The sequence below is a fragment of the Leuciscus leuciscus genome (genome assembly GCF_965113295.1).
Source record: "Leuciscus leuciscus genome assembly, chromosome: 16".
In the NCBI taxonomy this organism is placed as follows: domain Eukaryota; kingdom Metazoa; phylum Chordata; class Actinopteri; order Cypriniformes; family Leuciscidae; genus Leuciscus; species Leuciscus leuciscus.
In genome coordinates, this window is record NC_138740.1 from 27504611 (window position 1) to 27513232 (window position 8622).

At 37.6% G+C, this 8622-nt stretch overlaps 1 long non-coding RNA gene across 1 annotated transcript; it reads right to left on the bottom strand.

The window, feature by feature from the left end:
* Positions 1–1710: 1710 nt before the first annotated feature.
* LOC309477128 lies at positions 1711–7892 on the bottom strand. The gene is made up of 3 exons (XR_014198534.1): positions 5690–7892; positions 5239–5584; positions 1711–2427 (listed from the first exon to the last, which is right to left on the bottom strand). It is a non-coding gene; the product is annotated as an uncharacterized lncRNA (long non-coding RNA).
* Positions 7893–8622: the final 730 nt, after the last annotated feature.

The window sequence follows — 8622 nt, forward strand, 5'->3', positions numbered from 1 at the left end:
TACGAATTAGTATGATTTTTGCTAAATCGTACATATTTTACGAATTGCCCAATTCGTATGAATTCATACGAATGACCTACCCCTGACCCCGCCCCTAAACCTACTCATCACGTGGGTTTAGACAAATCGTACAAATTCGTACGAGTGAGGTCGTACGAATTCGTAAGAATTAGTCACCTTTTTATCACTCGTACAAATTCCTACGAATTGGTCGTGAGATAGCGTTGCCAGAACGTGAACCAGTCTGGTGGAAACATTTGCATGTTCCAGTCTGGTGGAAACATTCGCATGTTTCGTTCCGGTATGAATCAGCGTCTTTGAACGATTCATTTGAATTAACAATGAAATGATTTACTCATAAAGACTATCACTTGGTGTACCACCTATTGGTGTAACGATGTAACCTGAAGAAAGAGTAATTTGTCATAAACACAGACAAGCTGGACGATACAAATATAATGCATATAAATTAACTTTATAAATGAAATCACCAATATTGATATTTGACATTTTTAAGACTGATTGATATTTAAAAGAAAAGCCTATGTCTAATCAAGTAAGAAAAATGCTGTTTATAATTTTTTGGTCAAAGGTGACTATCGAATTGCAATTCAACCAATTCAACTCAAATTCCATCTCATGAATTGAAATTTTTCCTAACTACCTGGTTGGCATTAAATGGAGGAACACTGCTGAGTCCTTATAGCTGAAGACAGTCGACTGACCGGACAAATAATAATGATTTTAGTTGTTAAGTAGTTACATTTTGCCCTTTCTCTTCTATTGAATTCTCCAGCTCATTGGGCTTCACCTACACTCAAAAAAATAACTCATTGGACAAACTCAATTTAATTGTGGGCAGGATTTCCATCCAATAAATATGTGTTGCCCCAACTCATAAAAAACGAATTCATGCAATGAAATGTAATTAAGTTGGTCCAACTCAATTTTGACCAACTTAAATGAGTTGGTCCAACTCAATTTTGACCAACTTAAATGAGTTGGTCCAACTCAATTTTGACCAACTTAAATGAGTTGGTCCAACTAAATTGATCAAATAGTTTAGATGAAATGGATACATTTATACAATTAGTTGTATCCTTCCTAAACTTAAATTAAAACATTTAATTGAAAAATAAATTAGGAAATCCTTCTTTTGTACACCATAGAGACAAGACAAATCTTGATCAAGATGTTTTTATTTAAAACTCAATAGTTATTTAATGTGAAAAGTACAAGTACACATGTTAAAGCCTTTTTTTCCAGTCTGGAAATTTGCCTTTGTGGCACATTAACAGTTTATGGAATTCCAAAGTCAAAAACTTGACTACTAAAAACAAACAAAATAAAGAATCATATATACATATACATAATGGCTTGTCTTAAAAGGGATACATGAAAATTGTCATCATTTACTCATCCTCAGGTTGTTCCAAACATGTACAAATGTCTTTGTTCTGTTGAACACAAAGGAACATGTGTTAAAGGGTTAGTTCACCCAAAAATGAAAATTCTGTCAGTAATTACTCACCCTCATGTTGTTCCAACCCCGTAAGGGTTAATAATCTTAAGTTTATCAAGCGACGAGAAGCCCAGAGAGAAGGAAATGAATAGTGGAATAAAGTTGTTATTTTTGTTTTGTTTTTTGCGCACAAAAAGGATTTTCATCACTTGATAAACTTAAAGAGATCGTTAATATAGTCCAAATGACTACAGTGGCTCAATCTTAATACATTTTCTGGGCCAGCAAGTTTCATTCCCTTAGAAGCCTATGGAGGAGTGATCCAGCTCTCAGATTTAATCGAAAATATCTTAATTTGTGTTCCGAAGATGAACGAAGGTCTTACGGGGTTGGAACAACATGAGGGTGAGTAATTACTGACAGAATTTTCATTTTTGGGTGAACTAACCCTTTAAAGAACATGGGAAAATGAACAGTTCTGGGCCACCATTGACTTCCATAGTAGGAAGAAGAAAAAACAACAACTATAGAAGTCAATGATGGCCCAGAACTGTTCAGTTTCCCATATTCTAACACATCTTCCTTTGTGTTCAACAGAACAAATACATTTATACAGGTTTGGAACAACCCCAGGATCAGTAAATGATGACAGAATTTTCATTTTTGGGTGAACTATCCCTAAAGACAAGAACGACTAACTAGAAATACACACAAAAAGTGTGTAAGAAAAAGCATGTAAGAGTGTTTAAAAAAAACAAAAAAACATTTGTGTGGTGTGTGTGCGTGCATAAGTATTGACTCAATATACAACAATGTATTCTCAAATCATTCTCATTGTGTTCTCAAAAAAAGTGCTTATCTCATGCAAACAGCTTGATTTTAAGTTGCTGGATCTTTGCAATCAGCCTATGTCCATCCAAGTTCATGACTGTGTTTGGGGTTTCATTTTCTGCATCCTCAGTGGCCTGGACAAAACACAAAACACTTTGGTTAAGCCCAGGTGAATTTGACCCTTTATATTTTAAAAGTCATCAGCAAATTGCATTGCTACTTTTCAGTCTGAAACTTAACATCTTCCTTAATGCCTGGTTCAGATTACAAGATTTTTGTGTCTGTTACGATAGTCACGGTGTCAGATTACACGATTTTGACTCCTAAAATCTTGCCATGTCGTGGACAAGAAACATGTCAGACTACACGTTGCTTTCCGACCAGTCATCGCGTGCCGTCACACGCACACATTCACTTTCAAACATTCACTCACACACACACACTCTCGTTCGACACACACTCACTCTCTTCATGCGCGCACACACTCGCTCACTCACACACACACACACACACTCGCGCACACACACTCACTCGCGCACACACACTCACTCGCGCACACACACTCACTCGCGCACACACACTCACTCGCGCACACACACTCACTCGCACATACACACACACACTCACTGACTACGTTTACAAGCTGTCAATATTCGGGTTATGGTCAGGTTAAGGTCACTATTTGGGTTTCTGAAACATTCGGAATAACCCGTTTACATGCGTGAGTAGAGAGAGTTACTCCTGTATACATGGAATTTGTAATCAATTGGCAATATCCCGATGTAAACGGCGACGCACGGTTAGCGTCTGGACGTACGGACAACCTTAAGGCGCAATATGCGTCATTTCCGATTCTTCTTCCTGTATCCAAAGACAACAACAGCAGCACCACACGGATAATGAATAGTTCGGGGCAGATAGCGATCGCCTTTGTTTGCGCTTTCCTCCTCGCTCCAAAAGTGTGGTGCTGTGCTGCGTCTCGCCATGTTTACCTCTACTTCTTGTTTACTTCCGGTATACTGCACGCGGGTTTCTGTATGCACCGTCTCTACTCTAAAGACCAAGATTCCTTGCGAATAGAACATGCGCAGAACACAAATCAGTGACTACGTTTACATGCAGCCAATAACCCGTTCAAAACCGGAATATTAGCAATAACCCGGTCGCGCACGGCCATGTAAACACCGGCAAAAAACGTTTTTAAAAACCCGGATATGATCCCTGGGGTACCCCTTTTCTAACCCGAATATTTGGTCATGTAAACGTTTGATCGGCATATCCCCATCAAAAGGAACATTGATTTGTGTTCTGCGCATGTTCTATTCGCAAGGAATCTTGGTCTTTTGAGTAGAGACGGCGCGCGCAAACAAAGGCGATCGCTATCTGCCCCGAACTATTCACTATCGCGTGCTGCTGCTGCTGTTATTGTCTTTGGATACAGGAAGAAGAATCGGAAATTACGCATATTGCGTCTTAAGGTTGTCCGTACTTCCAGACGCTAACCGTGCGTCGCCGTTTACATCGGGATATTGCCAATTGATTACAAATTCCATGTATACAGGAGTAACTCTCTCTCTGCTCACGCATGTAAACGGGTTATTCCGAATGTTTCAGAAACCCAAATAGTGACCTTAACCCGACCATAACCCGAATATTGACAGCTTGTAAACGTAGTCACTGTTCCTTTTGATGGGGATATGCCGATACGCGTTTACATGACCAAATATTCGGGTTAAAAAAGGGGTCATATTCGGGTTTTTAAAAACCGGGATATGAGCATATCCAGGTTTTTGCCGGTGTTTACATGGCCGTGCGCGACCGGGTTATTGCTAATATTCCGGTTTTGAACGGGTTATTGGCTGCATGTAAACGTAGTCACTGTCGCTCGCTCACTCACTCGTGCACACACACACACAAACTCACGCACACACACACTCACTGTCGCTCGCTCACTCATTCACGCACATACACACTCGCACAACACTCACTGTTGTGCACACACTCACACAAACAAACACACACACTGTTGCTCGCACACACACACTCACTGTCGCTCACACACACACTCACTGTTGCTCACACACACACTCACTCTCGCTCACATAGGCTCACTCACTCTTGACGGAACCCGTCGTGGAGGACCGTTAAAAAATTAAACACGCTAGTCTTTTTGTCGTGATGGCGTGAAGCATCGCAGATGCAACGTCGGTTGTCGCCCACTATGACACACTATATGAGATGAAACGATCGAATCTTGTGTCCCGACACCCGTTGTCGTTTACGAATCCCCACGACACCCTACGTCAAACGGATCGAGACAAAATCGGGTAATCTGAACCAGGCATAATTTCATGGACTGTTTGATTTGGCATACACAACATTGATAGAATATCAATAATACGCTTTACAATATGGTTCCATAATGCATTAACTAAAAAATATCAATACATTTATTACAAGATTTATTAATCTTTGTTAACGATAGTTAACAATCCAACTGTTCATTGTTAGTTCATATTACTATTACATTGTTGGCTGCCATTTACTTCCATTCTATGGACATACACATCTGAAAACTTCTACAAATTCTATTTTGTTCAGATGAACAATGAAAGGCTTACACATGGAATGAAAAAAGGCACACACATGGGTGAATAAATGGGTTTTCATTTTGGGTGGACTATTCACTTAAAGCCCTGATTTTACATCTACCAGGCATGATGTGATCAGCTAAAGACAAAATAAGACCCTCCCCCCTGCAAAATTATTACTATTAAAAATATTTTATTAAAATGAATAAAACTAAATCTTATTATTCCACTAATACATCTTTTATTGTGAAATGAAAATTGAGCATTTAATAATAATCAATCATATATTCTATTATAAAACATAAAAGTATTAACAGAATTGTTGTTATATATATAAAAAAAAAAATCACTTACCACATACTCCTTGCAGAAAGAGTCTGGATCTTCAGTCAGGTAGATCATCAGGCCTTTCAGGATGCACTCTCTCCTGATGTTTATGTTGTCACACCACAGCAGGGGGGAAATCAAGACTGAAATTAGCCAAATGCAGAAAGCTGTACAATAACTAGACAAAACAGAAGACAATGCATGCATTTATACTAACAGAGTCTGTGATCGCCAGGGCGTTTTTGATCTTTTGCCCCTTCACTCCTCCTTTGCTCTTGAAGATCTGCATCAGTTTATCTGAAAAGTGGCCCAGCTGTGATAGGAACATTGATTGCAGTGGCTTCGTAGTGACCTGCATGAACTCTGCGTTCACCTTCAAAATGAAAAAAACAAAAACAATTTTGTTTTGTTTATCCTTCTTACTACGAAAATACCCAATAACGACTAAAATAAAACACTACATAACATGTTTACTTACTTCACTCTGCTGAAAAAGAGCTGGCCATTGATTCTTGAACACCTCTATCATGGGCATTGGCTGACGACAATTGGTTTGAAGTTTATTAATGAATGTGGATTGTGTTTCCGGTATCTGTGGGTGTTAAATGTCCTGTAAATATTACTTTCAAATGCACATCCTACAAACATACACTGAACTGTTTCATTATGCCTGATATGTCCATTTATGTGTTGAAAATAATCTCTTTCTGCTGCTAGCTCCTTGCATGAGCACACAAGACACTGGAATGTTGTTAATTCTTCTGGCTTTGGAGTTTCCTGTTTAGCATGTATTTTGTATGTGTGATTAAGAAGCTTACTCCATGTACTAAACGTGCATGGGCAATCTGTGTATGGACATGGATAGCGAAAACTGCCCCTAAAGCACACACGAGTCTGCCTAAAATGCTGCAGCAACAAATAGCCTACCTGCTAGCTAGTTTCGATGAACATTCTTTGCACTGCCACATTCACAATCCTAAAAAGAAGAATAGAAAAGTATTATTAGATACCATATTTAACAAATGACACAAGTAAATCAGAATATCTGAATATTTGAATATGACTTACTGTAACTAGGAGGTTGCTGTTCACCTGGTCATGTTCATAAACTGTGAAAGAGAAGATATTGATTAGGCGTGGGAACCAGTACTCATATGAATATGCTTTGTGTTTCATTGTGCAATTGATACGCAAAAATGACTTTTTACATGCATATTTACACACTGTAAACCCCTTGGGTAGGTTTAGTGGTGTGGGGTACGTGCATATTATACGCCGTCAAAGTGCGTATCTTATGCACGCAAAAACTGCGCATCATATGCGAAAACATAATTCATTTTGCTTCTTACGTCTCGAGTTTTAATATTTTTTATGTTGTCAAATGATTTAATTTTTTTAATTTTTAATACTTTTAATATTTATTAAGAGATTGACTACTTAACTGTGGTTGTGAATGTTGATGACCAACTTTTAAAAAACATTAGGCTACAATATTTAGATCTGGGTTATCATGATATTCTTTAGTATTTCAACATTCTTCAATTAAGTTTGACAAATATGTTAACTGGGGTACTATACAGTGAAAAGTACTATTTTTTTTGAGAAACGAATGGGAGTTCACATAATACATAGATCGATAATTTCAACAAATATGCGTTTTATAGCGTTAATCAAATAGCGTGTTTACTGCAAAAACAGACGACTATCGTCCATTCTGTCACATTTTTCAGGTGTTCTGACTGATGTAGGCTAACCCCTGTCTGTCACTTGCTCTGATTTACCTTGGGCAGCTCAGCTATGATGTTGTAAATAGGTAGTTTACATGATAAATATTAATATTGAGATATACGTTACCTCTAGTTTTAATCATTTAAACTGGCCTTTGAACAAAAACTATGTTTTCGTGTATTTTTCCTCCCACAGCGCTTAACCTTAATTTCATATGGTGATTGTGAAACACGGAACACCTCATTTCATGATTTTATGGTGAAATGTCTTATATTTGATGTTAGGCAGGTCAAATTTGATCAAGAACAATGCACTGTGGCCAATTCAGCGTAACTTAAGTGACGCAGCAAAAATAGACTTGGCGCCGAAACAATCGCAAGCCTCCAATTCATTTTATGACGGATATATCAATCCAGCTAGCAAGCCAATTAGTTAAGAACCAATTTTGCACAGTTACAGTCAAATTCTGAATCGTTATACTGGTTTAACACAGAATTTGCACGTTGCGTGTGTAAGTTAAGCTATCGAAGGGACACTTAGAACAATTCACCTTGCATACCTTTCACTGCGGTTGCATATTTCACTCAACATTATGATATAAGTTACACATTCTCTTACAGTGAGGTAAATTATTTATTACAAATACTCAAACAAGATAATACTTACCAATAACGAATACGACGTAGCAGTCCTTACGGCGGCAGACGAGAAAATAGCGTCCACACACTCTGAGCATGTTCTTCTCTGAGCTTGTCTTGCACATGCGCAAATGGCGCGCTCCGAAGCCAAATTAATTTGAGTTAACCAAATTAAAATAAATCTCATAGATGACACTTTTTATACATTTTACGTTAGACTTATTAAATATATATACGTATTATTCCTAATTAGATATATTTAAATAAAGTGAACACAATTTAAATGTGTCATATCTAAGAAGGCCTTGAATCATTTTTTTGAGTGTAAACATTGACAGTCTACTTCAGTTAACACCGTCAGCGCATCATCTCACACTATTGCTGTCAACTAAATTTAACCACAAGCTTTGACAGGACACTTCTTTCTGTCTTGATTTGTATTCAGCCCAGTGACAGAAGGGCAGAGATTTAGAAAAGATAAAGACTAATGTTCTTTTACTGACAATGCCTCTCCCAGCCCCATGTTCTCAGGAGGCACCAGTGCACTGTCATTTATGTCAATAATGCTTTATAATAGACAGAAAATTGCCTATTCTAAGTGCTAAGTCACTGTGCATCTGAAAGGCCTCAATAAACTCCCTCAATAATAAAATGTGAACTGAGAGACTCTGCTGTACTAGACAAGACTCAGTAATGTGCATTAGTCCTAAGTGATTTTAGAGGGATCCCCACACGGCTTAATGAAATCAGGGCAAATTTTGTTTTAATAGAACTCATTACCAATGGGAAAGATGGTTGTAATAATATATGTACTTTATTATATGTAAATTTCAAACTATTATAATGCAAAGCTATTTTTTACACTGATCCAATAAAGAATATTGGATACAGCTGGGAAAGCATCCTCACATTAATGTTTGCTCATCTATTATTCAACTGTTCTCTAAGCAACTTGAAAAGCTTCATTTAATATGTTTTTTATGTTCTCTTTACACTGCCTTACTTATATCTCACAAAAACAAATATCCTTGCCATTTTAGTTAAA